At 44.0% G+C, this 17,857-nt stretch overlaps 1 pseudogene; it reads right to left on the bottom strand.

Moving 5' to 3' along the window:
* The window catches only part of LOC119854796, a 37,196-nt pseudogene that overhangs the window by 12,128 nt on the left and 7,211 nt on the right, over positions 1–17,857 (bottom strand).

Here is a 17,857-nt window from a genome sequence, read left to right on the forward strand (position 1 = left end):
CCCTGAGCACAGCACAGCCCTTGGGCAGGATGTTCCCATCTGACATTGAGACAAAATGGCACAAAGGATAAAAGGGCCAGGACTCAAAGTCATGAGAATCTCCTGGACTGATCTCTTTGTTCCAGGGGCAGGAAGGAGCGCACCTAACAGCAGTGGCTGTGGTGGGAGGGGGCCACAGAACATCCCCTGCCCCAGTGCTCCAAAGCAGTTTTCAAATGATAGTTTAGCCTGGCCCCAGACAGTCGCTTTCTTGACCCATAGCTGGTTACACTCCAAGGCTGAAGTAACATTAACCGTCCCTACAATTGGGACTTGAAGAGTAAGGTGAGAAGGAAGCCGATCTTCATCTGTCTACATGAGTAACTGCTGCTCTCCCCACAGCATTCACAGCTAGGGCTGGGAGAGAAACAGAATTTTAGTTTGCTGGCCATTGTAAAAGAAATTTAATAAATGATTTGGGGTTGAGCCAAAAAGGTGTTTTTTGGAAAATTTTGGCTAAGTTAAAAGTTAAAAAAAAGAGAGAGAAAAATTCATATTGAATGAAACAATTTTGGTTTTTTGACATTTTCAAAAAATTTTTATGAATACAATAAAGGAAATTTGTAACTGAAAAGTAATTGCAAATTGAAAAAAACAAAATATTCTGTGTAGAAAATATTGAAACAAAATTTATTATGTGTCTCTGTGTTTGGAACAGCTTGCTGAAATTGATGTGAATTTTAAAATGTTTCGGTATCTCCGAATCTGTATTTTTCACTGTTGTATTTGTGTGATGAGGAACATGTGTAATCTCTCACAGTCAGCAGCAACATTGAACTCTTTTATTTTGTTTGTCAGGAACTGCAAAACTAGAGACAAACTGCCAATTAGCAAGGAGGAAACTGAGCAAAATCTCTTCCTTCTAGACAACAACTGGTGGATACTAACAGCCGTGTTCCTGGTGAGTGCCTTCCCCTTCATAAAACTATAGTGCCCTCATACATACATAACACTCCTCCCCTCTTTGGCAACACAATCATCCAGCCATCGTGAGTGCTCTCACCTGCCCTGCGGTCTCTCTACAGCACTCAGCAGGGCCGGTGACTGCAATTTAGCATGAAGCCCGGCAAGACAGGAGCGTTGTCCCCTTTGAGTAGCAACTTCAATGAGCTCAGAGTGTCAGAGGCTGCAGGCTGTACCGATAATGAAGAATGGCTCTAGAGGAGACACATCTGAAGGCTCCTCCTAGAGTAATGTTGCTTGGAGATGAGCAGCTTTTCAGCTGGTCAATGAGGTGATGCCAAACTTGTCCACTGGCAATCTGGACCTTATATGAGATGGAACCAGTGACCTCAATGACTGCTGAAGGAACCTATCTCCATAACTTCTACAAATACACTTTCTTGTCAAGTGAAGGAACCGCAGGGTAGATGATAGGAAGGAATCCAGAACATGATCCTGCTTGTGTTCCAATTCCTCAGATAGGTTCTGGTTGAGATGGTGAAACCCATGTCTTAAGACATTGTTCCAAGAATAGCTCAGCTGGGCTAACTCTGGTACTTGGGCATGGAGTGACATGTTGTGTAATGAGGAATCTGGCAAGCCTTGTCAGCCAGTCTCCCTTGATGATCCTCATTATAGCATCTTTGGTTGTCTGCACCATCTGTTCAGATGGATCATTTGCTTGGTGATGGCATGGGGCAATGGTGACAGCTCGAATGAGGTTGCTTTTGGTGAAGTCCTTGGACTCATCAGAGGGAAAAGCAGTTCCGTTATCAGATACAATAGTATCTGGTGACAAATGAGTCATGAACAATTGACGCAGAGCATGATCATTGCAGTAGTACTTAGCATGACACTCCACCGTTGCATTTGTGGTGACATGACTGAAGGTGCTGGCTTGTTATCGGAGAGAATTCCTAGATGTGTCTTGCAGTCAGTACGCATCTCAAACAGACTGTAAATGTAATTGTGGAATTTCTTGTCTTCAGCAATGGCAGTGAGATCATCTTTATCAATTTGTGCATAGTTTCTCTTGGAGTATGTAGTTGATACGTGCCTCTTTTCTCTTTGGAAAGTGATGGCTGAGAACAGCTCCAATGCCATAATGTAATAAATCATAGTTAATGATCAATGGCCTCTGTTTGTCATAGTGAATGAGGATCATCAGACATCGGTAACTTCTAGACATTCCTGAAGGCTTCTGCATGCTGACAAGTCCATTTCCTTGGAGCTCCCTTGTCAAGAAGGCAATGAAGAGGTTCAGTAATTGTTGTCTTTTTTGGAAAAAAATAGTGGTGGAAGTGTTGCCTGGATGTGAGGGGTGTATGTATCCCAGAATGTGATCAAGCTAATTGCTACCATATCATGTGCATTCAGCCACTATGACTTAATAAAATAGAACACCACATAGTTAAGGGTTAATTTGAATAAGCAGGCTTCTGAAGGCAAGGTCAAATGCTAGCTGTACGCTGGCAGTTTCTGCTAATCAGAATGGGAGGAGGGGAGAGAAAGTCAAAAATTGAGACTGAAAGCAAATAAGTGGAAGAGAACCGTGAATCTGGGCGCCTTTGATATAGAATCTTATTATGATTAAGATTGTTAGGAATGTTTGTTGATAAATAGTTTATTGACGTTAGGAGAAAGCGATGACTCAGTAGGGGTCACTATGAGCTATGTGTTTTGTAAAAGTTAGTTATAAAAATGACTAGATATAGAATGTACTTTGGAGCAGTCCTCTGCAGGTGTCTGTAACAGGGTTGGCACCCACTTCTCATGAGTGCCCCCTTATGGTTGAGCGTGTCTGTGTTCTTTAGTTCTGGTGACTCCTTTCAGTAATTCTTAGGTGGGTTTGTCAGTGACACAGCGCTCCAGCTGAGTCACACTGTCTGCCTGTTAACCAGCATAAACCCCTCTTAGGAATAGGGTCCACCGAAGCCTATTTCAGTACTCCTCTGCTAGTGTCTCTCTCTATCCCTCCCTGGACTTTGGTCTTTAAGTACTCCAGCCCTGGTATGGGGCTGTATCCCCAGGGCTTCCTCCCTGGAGACACTATCTTCCTGCAGCCCTCCCCAGGCTCAGTTCCTACTTAGTCCTAGCAATCAGCCTGGAGCTCCCTCAATGCTCCCCAGTCCCTGCTAGCAAACCATTAATGGCACTGCTGGTCTTCCAGGCAGCTAGGACTGCAGTCCTTTCTTCTGCTCCAAGCAGCAACTAACTACTGCTCTGCTGTGTACCTCCTTTTATATGGCACTCGTAGGCCCTGATTGGCTGCTTCATCTGCAGCCACTCTAGCCTACTTGGAGGACCACTCCACTGCTCTTTCCCTAGGATGGGTGTGGCAGAACCCTGAGGCCTCCATCAGGAGGCCTTTGGGCCTAGTCCATCTGTGATGCAACAGGGATGGGGGAAGTGTTGACCTGGGAATGTGGCAGGGGAGTTTCACTGGGGATGGGAGACCTGAGTGCCTGAAACCTGAGCCAGGAGGGGGAGGTAACACCTCTACCCGGGAAACTGGGCAAAGGCTGCAGGCTCTGGGTTTTGATTTCAGTTTGGTGCTGGGTGGTGGAACACAGGGAACCCCAGAGCTGGAGTCTAAGCTTCCTGTCCCCCCGAAGGACTTGACTGAGGGGTCCTGGTTGTACCCACAAGCTCTGTTTTAGACTGTGTTCCTATTGTCCAATAAACCTTCCATTTTACTGGCTGGCTGAGAGTCACAGTGAATCCCAGGAAGAGGGGTGCAGGCCCTGGACTCCTCCACACTCCGTGACACCATCCCATCACAGAGTCCTAAGAGAGACATTTTTCCCGACACCTTTTCTCCCCAGCAGGAAAGGAACTGGCCACTGCGGACTGGCTGTCAATTACTCAATACCTGCCCAGAATTTAGGTAAATGTTTGGGATGTTCTATTCCTATTCCTTATGTCTCTGTGTGCTTCAATTGAATAAACTGTAGTTTTAAATAAGAGCATGCTTACTTGTAACAATTTTCATCAGCTGGAGCGCTATGTTCCCATTGAGTTATTCCTGACACTGCCTGGAGTGAAAAAGTTAAATTACCACTGCTGTGGGTTCTGAAAACCCTGGGTAACAGAAGTTGAGCAACCCAAGAAAAGTTTGAAGTTCCTGTTTGGCTTTTGGATCATGGATTGCCTATACCTTGTTTTCTGTTGGGTGGCTACCAGATGCATTGATAGCTCAAGAAGATGACAATTGTAGCTCCAAATTCACATTTTTCCTTCTTGATTCAAATACTTGACTTTGTGAATCAGCACAAGACTTCTCAAAGTTGTTTGGCAAGCTCATCCTTGGTTGATACCATAATCAGGATGTCGTCAAAATATACTTATAGCACCTGGAATTCTCAAAAGTAGAGTTCCCATGAACCATTGGAAAATTCCCAGTGCAATGGAAATCCCAAACTGGAGATACGTGACTCAAAATTTCCGATGAGTGATCATCGTCTGTGCATCTGCCGCATCTTTGTCAACTATCACTTCTTACATTTTTGGGCAAGAGTGAGTTTTGTGAAGACTTTTCCTCCAGCAAGAACAGGGAGCAGCTGGTTAACAGCAGGCTCTGGGTAAGAGTGCTGTTTAAGTGCCCTATTCAAAGTGCACTTATAATCTCCACAAATTCTCACTTTGCCATTCGGCTTCAGTATGAGTACTTGGTGTAGCCCATTTCATATCTGTAGCTGGCTCAAAGACTCCCTCTGAAATGAGACATTCTAGTTCTGTGTCAGTCTTTGGACATAGGGCAAATGGCACATTCCTGACCTTCATGTGTATCGCCACGACTGTTGGATCCAGGTGAAACAACTCTGGAGGTCCCTTGTAAGCTCGCAATTCTTCAGAAAACACTTGGGCGAATTCATCAGTGATCTTTCTTAGTTGCTCTTTGCTGATGTCATAGATGCCTTGGATGTTGATTCCCAACTATGTGAACCAATTCCGGCGTAAGATGCTTTTATGTTGACCTTTTGTGATGATGACAGGCAATCTTGCATTGAAAGATCCATAGCAAATATTCACATGACAGCTTCCGATGAAGTCAACATTTTGTCAATTATAGGCTTTAATGGATGATGGATTTGACAACTTGGGAGGCCATTACGAGAAAAACTGATAAAATGGGTCTTTATTGATGATCGACATTGCAGAACCAGAGTTGACTTCTATTCTGCACTCATGGTAATTGATAAGCACTGTTGCAAACATTTCAGAACCTCAAGATTCCTTGTTGTGGATGACTCTACATATAGTAAAGCTTCTTGACATCATTGTCGAAGGAAGCATCAAGTATGTTTGATGCGCAAGGATGAAAATACCAGTTATTGCCCTTTTGTTTCATGCTTTTAACCTTTGATTGGCAGACTCTCTCAACGTGACCTTTCTTTTTGCAGAAATGGTACTTGGTGTCTTTGAATTTCCAAGCAGAGTTCTAATGCTGCCCCCCTTAGCCTGAGCGGATGTTCAGGTGATTAATCTTGTCTGACGACATTAATGTGATTGAGTTCCCATTGTTCCGCTGAGTTTGTTGATGACGATGAGCTTTCTGATTGTGAAGTATAGCATTCATGTTGGTTGCCATGACACAAATTTCCTCAGTGTGCAATGATGCTGTTTCGGTAGCCAAGGCCTTTTCCTGAGGGATGGTGAATGTCTAATTTGGCTCCGCAAGGAGATGGCATTGAAGCGCTTTCTCCTGAACTCCACAGTCAAGGCAATCTCGCAGCATGTCGGTGAGAACAATACCAAAGTTATAATGTTCGGCGATGTGATGCAGCTTGGCAATATAGACGGCAATGCCCTCATCAGCTCAATGATTTCATTTATGAAATTGAAATCTCCAGTGACAGATGGCACAGGTGACAAAAATGCCTTCAGGGAAGCTACAATTTTGTCGTATGTCTTGGTCTTGGGCAAAGCAGGTGTAATGAGTGATCTTATAATGAATGTCAAATATCTTGGACCCACAGACTGTTAAGTGAACAGCCTGTTTTGGTTAGCGGTCACCTATCTTATTTGCTTCAAGATAAGAAAAAAATCTTTCTGAATAAGAATGCCACAATTCAGGGTGACTTATGTTAAAGTCTTCAATGTGTCCCAGCCTGGTCATTTCAAATCACAGTAGAACAACATTGGTTCAGATTCCAAGATGGTCTATTCAAACTGCAATGCTTGCAGTTCATTTCTGAGATCACTATTTTCTACTAGGGTGGTTCTAGAGTCCCGCTGCTTGTGTTTATTCTTCAATCGGATGTCATGCTCGTGGCCAGAAAAGTTAGGGGCTGTATTTGTGTGGTGAGGAACACGTGTAATCTCTCACAGTCAGCAGCAACAATAAACCCTTATATTTTGTGTGTCAGGAAAAGCAAACCTACAGATGAACTGGCCACTAGCAAGGAGGAAAATTCACTGAATACTGAACAAAATCCTTTTCTTCTAGACAACAGCTGGCAGGCACTAACAGCAGCACCCCTAGTGAGTGCATTCCCCTCCATAAAAATGTTCTCCTTTGCATACATAACATTCACCTAAATTGTTTTAACCAAAACTTGCATCCAGCTCCAATCCCAGGCTCACATGAGGGTGCAGCTGCAGTGATTTAGCTCTGGGTCAGGGCCTCAGAATGGAAAGTGACTTTCATATTTGCTCCCTGTTAAGATTGAGACACACAGACCTGAGCAACTGAACGTCTCCTGCTTCTCTCTCATAAGGTTATAGTCAATCTCCTCATACATGGCCTCAGAGAAGGGATCCACGGGTCTTCTGGAACCTGAAAACAAGGGGCAGTGTTGCACAGGGTCATAGAAACCAGAGATGGGAAACCCTATAGGATCATCCAGCCCCTCCCCATGGGCCCAGTGCACTGGTCCCTACAGCACATTCTTACTGCTCTGTCCAGGCTAGATTTCAGTGTGCCAGGTGATGGGGACAACATCCCTTTCCACAAATCTCTTCAATAGTGGCTCCAAAGGCTAGTTCACTGTCAGGAAGTTTCTTTACATTCAGCCAAAACATTTCCTCTTTAATCTCATCCCATTACTCCTGGTTATTGCCCTTTGGAGAATTTTAAATAATTCTTCCCCCACACTACTGTTTATACCCATCTACAAAATGGTGATAACACTTTATTTCTGTACAGTTTAAGACCAGAAGTGACCATTAGAACATCTAGTCTGACCTCCTGTATAACACAGGCCTCTATATTTCACTCAGATAAGTCTCAGTTAGACTAAAGCATTTCAGTCCTCAGGAGAACAAACTATTGTGTGCCACAGGCAGAGTACAGGAGGGACTGAGGTACCACCAATGCCCAGTGTCCATGCAGTGGAAGGGAATTGATTAGGTGAGAGATGCCAGATGATCCTGGAAGGAGATTCCTGCTCCATGCTTCAGAAGAAGATGAAAATCCCCCAAGGTTCCTTTTTTGCCAATCTGACCTGGGAAAAATTCTTTCCTGACCCAAATCTGGTGATCGGTTTGACCCTAAGCATGTGGAAAAGACACGTCAGCTAGGTGTCTAAGAAAGATTCTCCTCTGTATCATCTCAGAGTCTGTTCCAGCTCATCCAGCCTCCCTTCTCTAGCTGTGGCCAGTCTCAGATGCTACAGAGGAAAGCAACCTGTCCCACACAAATAGGCAAAACGGGAGAGAGGGCCCAACTCTTTCCTGACCCCTGAAGATGACTATCTGAAGCTCTGAAGCTTGAGGTCTGATGATATGTTGGGATATATTCGGGTTAAGTAAAGACCTGGGAAGCTGCTGGTGTGCTGACATGACATTAGGAGATAAGGGCAGAGGCAAGCAGTGTTTCTCCATTCGATAAATAAGTTGCCCTCCTTTTCCCTTCCCTGTTGCTTGTTTAGAATTGATAAGCCTTACAGCTTCATAAGGAATGTAGTTGTCTAAAGAATACCCTTTGTGTAAAAGAAGTGTTCTCTCCCCCTCCCTTTCTTTCCCAGCGACATAAATGAGCCCTGGGTCATGGCCCCTTCCTCCCTCCCCTGAGATCTGCTGATTAAGGGAACTTGTGTCAACAAATTACTGCAAAGAAATGTATTTTCAAGGTAAAAATGTGTGTATAATCTGTGTAATCCTGTAATCAGTCAATAGGGGTGGGTATAATCATAGTATGGGTGTTTCTATTACTTAATAAGGGGTTTTGGGGTGTTGTAATGGATGTAGGTGTTTACATACTAACTTAAATAAAAAGAGTGTGCTGTAACTAATCCAATGCGTACTCGACAATTGGGTCGAGGGGAACAAGTACTGCAATAAAGAAACCTGTCTACTCAATCCGCCTCTGGGTCAGCCTGTTCATTCTTCTCTAACATTATAGGCATTGCCCTAATGCTAAACTGTGACTGTTATGTGTATGTTAATAGCAATCCTGTTCTCTATCTGTCTCCCAGGGTGCTGGTAGCTAATATTTGTATAGTGTTTTATAGATGTAAAATCCTCTACAAGTGCCAGTTTTCAGTACAATACAGTATAATGGACCTTTCCAGCATTTCTCCTTCCTAAGATTCTGCTTTCCACTGGATTTCTCTCTACAGAACTATTCTCCCAGCTCTATTTTTGTAATCTTTTTTGTCTGGCAACATTTCCAATCTATGTAAGTCCCTTTCCATGATGTCTCTCCGCACGGATATTCAGAACACCTCCTGTGACAGGTTTCAGAGTAGCAGCCGTGTTAGTCTGTACTCGCAAAAAGAAAAGGAGTACTTGTGGCACCTCAGAGACTAACAAATTTATTTGAGCATAAGCTTTCATGAGCTACAGCTCACTTCGGATGCATTTAGTGAGCTGTAGCTCACGAAAGCTTATGCTCAAATAAATTTGTTAGTCTCTAAGGTGCCACAAGTACTCCTTTCCTCCTGTGACAGGTATTGCAACCCCATGCAGTATCTTTGGGAACCATTGTGTGAAATCTGTGAATGGTTTAGGTATGATTGTGTTTTACTCCATGGATGAGGGTTACCACAGGTCCTCCAGGAAGAAAAAACAATGGAGGATTATTGAGGTGAATCACTGAGATCGTAAACAATTCTGAGAGATACCAGGCCTTGGGGCAATTTGCATGGATTGGTACAAACTGGGTTACCAGAGACAAAGAAAGACTTTTGGTAGAAAATGCTGAGTTTAAACAAACTCAGGGTCTTCGTTTTGATTCAGGAAATGAACAAGATCTTCTGCACACGAGAAAGGCCAATGCTGAATAGTTTGAAGGGACATTGCTGTACCAGGCTGCCCATGAGGAAGATGGGTGATTTCTGCTATGTTCAGTAAGTGTGGAAGAATTTTGTATTTTTAATGTATTTTCTCTGTGAAGCTTTTATCCGACGAATAAGGTGCCGTCAGCTGAGAAAGAGCAGGGCCCCCAGGATAATACAGACGACCACGGGCACCATGACTCTCCCACTATTGGTTGGAGGGTGGCGCGGGGGAACTGGATGGAAATGAACATGCAACAGGGAGAGATTATCCTGCTCAGCACGGCCTGCAGCTCCCACCTGGGTGTCATTTGCCCCTAGATTTCAGAGGCCATGGAAAGGAGCTCCTTCCCTCAGGCTTGCAGCTCCTCCCTCTGTGACCCAGCACCAGGGAAATTTAACCCTTGATGGGAGAAGGGGAATGGTTTACCTTGGGTATTTGGTGAATCTGTCATCTGTGTCACACCTGCAAAGGAAAAGGGAGGAGAGTTGGAGTCTGGAGTGAGGGAGAGGTGACAAGTTTGTTACCAGGGGGAACCTCACCTCTGAGAGTCCCTGGTTGTCTCCAGTTGTCACCTCCACAAATTCCCTCACAGCAGCAAAGGTCCTGTATGTTAGTGATTTAGGGTCCAAGTCTCTTGTGCAATGATGAGGACACTACTAATAAGCAAGCACACTGGGGCCTGTGAGGGATGCAGGGATCATGGTGGCTAATGTCTTACCCAGTCTAGCCCAATAAAGGTTCCACCCCACAGTATCCATGATGCACCTGCACACAGGAGATGGGAGGGCCTGGTCTGTGAGCAAGTGGGAGGTGGGTGGGGTGATCCATCCTCCTCCCCAAAAATTACAGCATGTAAGAGAAACATCTCCTGTCACTCACCTGAGCAATTCACAGCAGCATCTTCCTTATGGTCACAGTTACTTTCACCCCAGGGCTTGGAACAACAATCCCAGAGAGATGACTCTGTCCCTCTGCAATTCAACATCTCCACCCAGATAGGACCAGTCCCCTTGCCAAATGCAGCTTCGCCCGGGGCAGATACAGCAGAGCCACAGCCCAGTTGTTTACACACAACGTTAGCATCCACCATGTCCCAGGAGTCATCATAAACTGTTCCCCAGGAGCCATGGTACCAAACCTCCACTCTCCCCGAGCATCTGTCCTCTCCTCCCATGACACGTAACTTCTCCTGGTCTGGAAATGCAGAAACCTCACATGTTACTGGGACAGGTGGGAAAGTCCTTAGGGACCAAGAGGGAGATACAGAGAAGGCAAGATACCTGTGCAGCTTGTGGAGTCCAGGAATTCGGCAAACAGGGTCTGAGGTGATTTCCATTTTCTTCCTATGGAGAGAAAGCTGAGGTGAGTGGATTGGGCTCTATGTGCGATGCAGGTTCGAGTAGGGTTTATCGGTATTTCACACCCCTAATACCAGCGCTTTGTAAATTGGCTGAAAGCCAAAATCTGGGTTATTGAATAATTAATTAGCTACTCAGCTGTTACCCTGGATTTTGCAGTCTTTAAGCAGCTCCCTGCTGGCGGGTGTGTGTCTTTATGTAACTGGCAGGACAGTACCTGATTCTTCTCTAGCTCTCCCCGCGGACAACCCCCCTGACCTCTCTGCCCAGAAATTGGAATGGAATCAGACACCTGAGCTGAAACTCACCCTCATTACCGCAGGAAACAACAGAAGAGGGAAAGTAATATTGAGAGGTGGCTGTATAGGAGCTGCAGGTCTGAACTTTCCCACACAGAAAGGCAGTGTTGTCCAGCGGTTATGGTGCTGCACTAGGACTTAAAAGACTGGGGTTCTATTTTTGTCTCCACAACAGATCTGCTGTGTGACTTGGGCAAGTTACTTCATCTCTCTCTTATCTGTTTCCCCTCCCACTTGTCTGGTTTATCTCGACTGTACACTCTGTACGGCAGGGCCTCTCTTGATTTCTGTTTTGACAGGGCCTGGGGCAATGAGGCCTTTGGGGATTTTAAGTGTTACCGTAATGTAAATAATACTTGAGACACAGATCTATAGATGAACTTCACAGCCCAAACCTCTGATTGTTATTCCTTGGAAGATGTTTAACCAGAAAGCACACTAATGATGTTCTTTAATGGGTAACGCTTACTGGCTCTTACTAGAGGCCTGAGCCAATGCTCATTAAAGCACCATGGGTGATCTTGGGTCACTTCATCTCTCTGTGTCTCCATTCCCTGTCTGTAAGATGAGGGTAATAATGCTCTTCTGAAAGGCTCTGTTGCTGTGTGAGTGAGACTTGAGAGATCAAGATTCTGATCCCAGTAACAAGGATTGTGAAGGGCTTAGAATTTGTTCACGCTAATTAGCCGTTGAAACAATTTACCAGAGACTACGGGGAGTCTCCTTGATATGAAGTCATTAAATCAAGACTGGATGTATTTCTAAAAGATATGCTCTGGCTCCACTAAAATTTACTGGCTTGACGCAGGAATTACTGGTTGATATTTTATGGCCTTTGATATGCAGGAGGTCAGATTAGAAGATCCTAACAGTCTCTTCAGCCCTTAAAATCTGTGATTCCATGACTTCACTGGATGTTGGATTAGGCCCTAATTGTGCTTGCGGTGAAACGTATGTCTTTGTAATCGCAATTTCCATGTTTGTTATTAACAGGCCACAATGCTATTTCTAGAACCAAAAATAAGTTTTTGCCATTGCTGAGAATGTTATATAGATATATCTATATCTAGATAGATAGATAGATATTATTATTATATTTTGTTACTTTTCAGTAGATCTTTTTATCAAATACATACACATTTATTTATAATGTATATACATGTGTATGTATTTGATAAAAAGATCTAGTGAAAAGAAACAAAATATAATTATATCAAAATCTTTCAGTGAGCTAGACCTGACTGTTAAGTGTGTGTGTGTGTGTGTGTATATATATATATGTATATGTTTCCTATTTACCTTCACAGTGAATATGGGTTTCTTCTACTCTGTTACACGATTGTTGTTTCCAAGGGTCTGATGGGCATTGCCAAAGGGAGCTGTGCTGCTTATCGCACTAAACACCTTCCACCCAGGTGTGGCCAGAGCCACTTCCAAGTGTAAATTCCTTCAAAAGTGTCCCTCTGTCTCCACAGTCCAAGTGTTTGCATATAAGTGCCATGGTGACGGCATCCATAGGACTGCTGCAAACACTGCCCCAAGTTCCACTGTAGAAAACCTCCAGTCGCCCAGCACAGTCATTGCCATTCACCAGTCTGAGATCTGTGAATTCTAGGAGGAAATGCACAAGTTGGGTGTGAAGTTTTCTGATTCTGAAACACACGGGGGTTTAGATTTTTGAATCATAGAATCATAGAATATCAGGGTTGGAAGGGACCCCAGAAGGTCATCTAGTCCAACCCCCTGCTCAAAGCAGGACTAAGTCCCAGTTAAATCATCCCAGCCAGGGCTTTGTCAAGCCTGACCTTAAAAACCTCTAAGGAAGGAGATTCTACCACCTCCCTAGGTAACGCATTCCAGTGTTTCACCACCCTCTTAGTGAAAAAGTTTTTCCTAATATCCAATCTAAACCTCCCCCATTGCAACTTGAGACCATTACTCCTCGTTCTGTCATCTGCTACCATTGAGAACAGTCTAGAGCCATCCTCTTTGAAACCCCCTTTCAGGTAGTTGAAAGCAGCTATCAAATCCCCCCTCATTCTTCTCTTCTGCAGACTAAACAATCCCAGCTCCCTCAGCCTCTCCTCATAAGTCATGTGCTCTAGACCCCTAATCATTTTTGTTGCCCTTCGTTGTACTCTTTCCAATTTATCCACATCCTTCCTGTAGTGTGGGGCCCAAAACTGGACACAGTACTCCAGATGAGGCCTCACCAGTGTCGAATAGAGGGGAACGATCACGTCCCTCGATCTGCTCGCTATGCCCCTACTTATACAACCCAAAATGCCATTGGCCTTCTTGGCAACAAGGGCACACTGCTGACTCATATCCAGCTTCTCGTCCACTGTCACCCCTAGGTCCTTTTCCGCAGAACTGCTGCCGAGCCATTCGGTCCCTAGTCTGTAGCGGTGCATTGGATTCTTCCATCCTAAGTGCAGGACCCTGCACTTATCCTTATTGAACCTCATTAGATTTCTTTTGGCCCAATCCTCCAATTTGTCTAGGTCCTTCTGTATCCTATCCCTCCCCTCCAGCGTATCTACCACTCCTCCCAGTTTAGTATCATCCGCAAATTTGCTGAGAGTGCAATCCACACCATCCTCCAGATCATTTATGAAGATATTGAACAAAACGGGCCCCAGGACCGACCCCTGGGGCACTCCACTTGACACCGGCTGCCAACTAGACATGGAGCCATTGATCACTACCCGTTGAGCCCGACAATCTAGCCAGCTTTCTACCCACCTTATAGTGCATTCATCCAGCCCATACTTCCTTAACTTGCTGACAAGAATGCTGTGGGAGACCGTGTCAAAAGCTTTGCTAAAGTCAAGAAACAATACATCCACTGCTTTCCCTTCATCCACAGAACCAGTAATCTCATCATAAAAGGCGATTAGATTAGTCAGGCATGACCTTCCCTTGGTGAATCCATGCTGACTGTTCCTGATCACTTTCCTCTCCTCTAAGTGCTTCAGGATTGATTCTTTGAGGACCTGCTCCATGATTTTTCCAGGGACTGAGGTGAGGCTGACCGGCCTGTAGTTCCCAGGATCCTCCTTCTTCCCTTTTTTAAAGATGGGCACTACATTAGCCTTTTTCCAGTCATCCGGGACTTCCCCCGTTCGCCACGAGTTTTCAAAGATAATGGCCAAGGGCTCTGCAATCACAGCCGCCAATTCCTTCAGCACTCTCGGATGCAATTCGTCCGGCCCCATGGACTTGTGCACGTCCAGCTTTTCTAAATAGTCCCTAACCACCTCTATCTCTACAGAGGGCTGGCCATCTCTTCCCCATTTTGTGTTGCCCAGCACAGCAGTCTGGGAGCTGACCTTGTTAGTGAAAACAGAGGCAAAGAAAGCATTGAGTACATTAGCTTTTTCCACATCCTCTGTCACTAGCTTGCCTCCCTCATTCAGTAAGGGGCCCACACTTTCCTTGGCTTTCTTCTTGTTGCCAACATACCTGAAGAAACCCTTCTTGTTTAAGAAACCCTTCTTGTTTCTTCTTCCTTCTTGTTTAAAGGCTGAAATCCCAGAGATCGCTAACAGCCCTGTCCATTCTTCTACAGACGAATCAGACATTCTTCTAGAGACCAGTGACCGGCCTATGAGCAATGAAATTATTATTTAAAAGACACCATTTACCAACAGTTGCAAACAGTGGTACCCAAGATTCAGAAATCAATGTGACATTTGCAGTAACGCTTGGTATTAACTGTTGGCAATACTGACTTTTTAATAGTGGCCACTGCAAGTCGGTAGGTAGCAGGGAGAGAGAGAGAGAAAGGAAAAAGGAGATAAACTTTCTGAAATCCTCAGCTCATTTCTCAGACACCCATGTACTTCATTAAGTCCCCTGATTATTAGACTCACAGGAGTATTAAGAGAACAGACCTGAGCAGAGAACTCCTGCATCCTCTTTGTGTCTGCAGTTGTGCTGGCCCCATCCCCCGGAAGGACAGTCCCAGAGATTGGATTCATTCCCAAAGAGTTCACATCATCCAGCCAGATCTGCCCAGATCCTTGCCCATAATGAGCAGAGACAGTTGCATTGATGGCTCATCCACATCCCAGTTGTTTGCAAACAATATTGGAGTCTGGCAAGTCCCAGAAATCATCACAGACTGTCCCCCAGCTGCCATTGTAATAAATCTCCACTCTCCCGGTACAGCGACCTGCCCCATTCACCAGTCTGATCTGCCGGCTCCTTGCAGGGATAGATCCCTGCTGTCAAAGTGCAATATAATGTTAACTAAAAAACTTCCACGCAAATCAAGGATGATGCTACAATGGCTGAGATATTGAAAAATATGTATTTTAACAAGAAACAAAGAGAAGAAGTCAGTAAAATTAGGAAATGCTGAAGACTTTATGAAGAGAACTTCTGATAAAAGCATTTAAGGAGACAGGACCTAACCCTGAACCCTTAGTCATCTGAGTTATCCTTATGAGACAGCTCTTGAAAGTAAGAACTACTAGTGAAGCTAAAGCTTTGCAGAATCAGCTCCTACTTGGAAAACTTGAACATTTTCAAACAGTTCTTCAATAAGCATTTTAAGGATGCTCAGGAAATTTCAGATTAACAAATTTACCCAAAATTCCAATTTTCTTTTACGTTGTTACAGAGTTGGGAGGTTCCAGAAGCTTGGAGAAAATCAGACTTTTGGGGACACATTTATTTTCCAAATAAAGGAAGAAAGGCAGGTGGATACATGTACCTACCATAAAGTCTCAGACACTTAGGCCTCTATTCTAATGCTGCTGAAGTCAACAGCAAAGCCCTCCCTGCCAGAATGGGAGCAGGAATGGGCCCTTAGTGTGCCATAGGTACCCTGCAACTGGAATGGGCATGAACAATGATTTCAGTGCAGCAACAGTACAGTGCATGATATAGGCGTTTATTAAAAAATCTGTTATTTGAAGAAAACCATTGTTTATTTACACCCTCCCCAGAAAGGAACCATAAGAAAACAAGAGCTGCCATCCTGGGTCACACCAGAATCCTGTCTCCAAAAGTGGCCTTTGCCAGAGCTTCAGGGGGAGTGTACAGAAGAGGGCAATTATGGAGTGACTCACTCCTGTCCTCTGCTCTTGGCTTCTGGCAGTCAGAGTTTAAAGTTGCCCTAAGCATGGGGTGGTGTCCCTGACCATCTTAGCTAATAGCCATTGATGGACCTATCCTCCAGGAATTTATCCAGGTCTGTTTGGACCTATTTATACTTTTGCCCATCACAACATCCCATGGCAGTGAGTTCCATGGGTAGGTTTTGCATTGTGTGAAAAAGTTCTTTCTCTTGTTTGTACTAAACCTGCTGCCTATTCATTTCATCAGGTGACACTTGGGTTTTGTATTGTGTGAATGGGTAAATAACACTTCTCAGCCGACAGGTGTGGAGGAGCGCGTGGTTCGGACATCCCTTAGGGGAGGCTCTAAGTGAGCTGTAGCTCACGAAAGCTTATGCTCTAATAAATTTGTTAGTCTCTAAAGTGCCACAAGTACTCTTTTTCTATTAATAGAGAATCTCTATGTCCTAGTGAGGACGAGAGGATGGAAAATGATAACATACAGGCAGGGTCTGATCAGTAACAGTCAAATAAAAAAAGAGTCCCATTTAATTACATCGTGTAATGGCAGACAGCTAAAAGGAGACAAGTTTTTCAAGTGCTTATATACCAATGCTAGAAGTCTAAATAATAAAATGGGTGAACTAAAGTGCCTCATATTAAATGAGGATATTGATATAAGAAGCATCACAGAAACTTGGTGGAATGAGGATAACCAATGGGATACGGTAATACCAGGGTACAGAATATATCGGAAGGACAGAACAGGTCGTGCTGGTGGGGAGTGGCATTATATGTGAAAGAAAGTGTAGAATCAAATGAAGTAAAAAATCTTAAATGAATCAAACTGTACCATAGAACCTCTAAGGATAGTAATTCCATGCTCTAATAATAAGAATATAGCAGTAGGGATATATTACTGACCACTTGACCAGGATGGTAATAGTGACTGTGAAATGCTCAGGGAGATTAGAGAGGCTATTAAAATAAAAAACTCAATAAACATAATGGGGGATTTAAATTATCCCCATGTTTACTGGGTATGTGTCACCTCAGGATGGGATGCAGAGATAAAGTTTCTTGACATCTTAAATGACTGCTTCTTGGAGCAGCTGGTCCTGGAACCCACCAGAGGAGAGGCAATTCTTGATTTACTCCTAAGAGGAGCACAGGATCTGGTCCAAGAGGTGAATATAGCTGGACCGCTTGGTAACAGTGACCATAATATAATTAAATTTAATATCCCTGTGGCAGTAAAAATACCACAGCGGCCCAACACTGTAGCATTTAATTTCAGAAAGGGGAACTACACAAAAATGAGGAGGTTAGTTACAGAAATTAAAGAGTACAGTGCCGAAAGTGAACTCTCTGCAAGCTACATGGAAACTTTTTTAAGACACCATAATAGACGCTCAACTTAAATGTATACCCCAAATTAAAAAACATAGTAAGAGAACCAAAAAAGAGCCACTGTGGCTAAACAACAAAGTAAAAGAAGCAGTGAGAGGCAAAAAGGCATCCTTTAAAAAGTGGAAGTTAAATCCTATTGAGGAAAATAGAAAGGAGCATAAACATTGGCAAATGAAGTGTAAAAATACAATGACGAAGGCCAAAAAAGAATTTGAGGAACAGTTAGCCAAAGTCTCAAAAAGTAATAGCAAAATTTTTTTTAAGTACATCAGAAGCAGGAAGCCTGCTAAACAACCAGTGATGCCACTGGACGATAGAGATGCTAAAGGAGCGCTCAAGGATGATAAGGCCATTGCAGCAAAACTAAATGAATTCTTTGCATCAGTCTTCATGACTGAGGATGTGAGGGAGATTCCCAAACCTGAGCCATTCTTTTTAGGTGACAGATCTGAGGAACTGTCCCAGATTGAGGTATCATTAGAGGAGGTTTTGGAACAAATTGATAAATTAAACAGCAATA

Source organism: Dermochelys coriacea, chromosome 1 (assembly GCF_009764565.3).
Source record: "Dermochelys coriacea isolate rDerCor1 chromosome 1, rDerCor1.pri.v4, whole genome shotgun sequence".
Classification (NCBI taxonomy): domain Eukaryota; kingdom Metazoa; phylum Chordata; order Testudines; family Dermochelyidae; genus Dermochelys; species Dermochelys coriacea.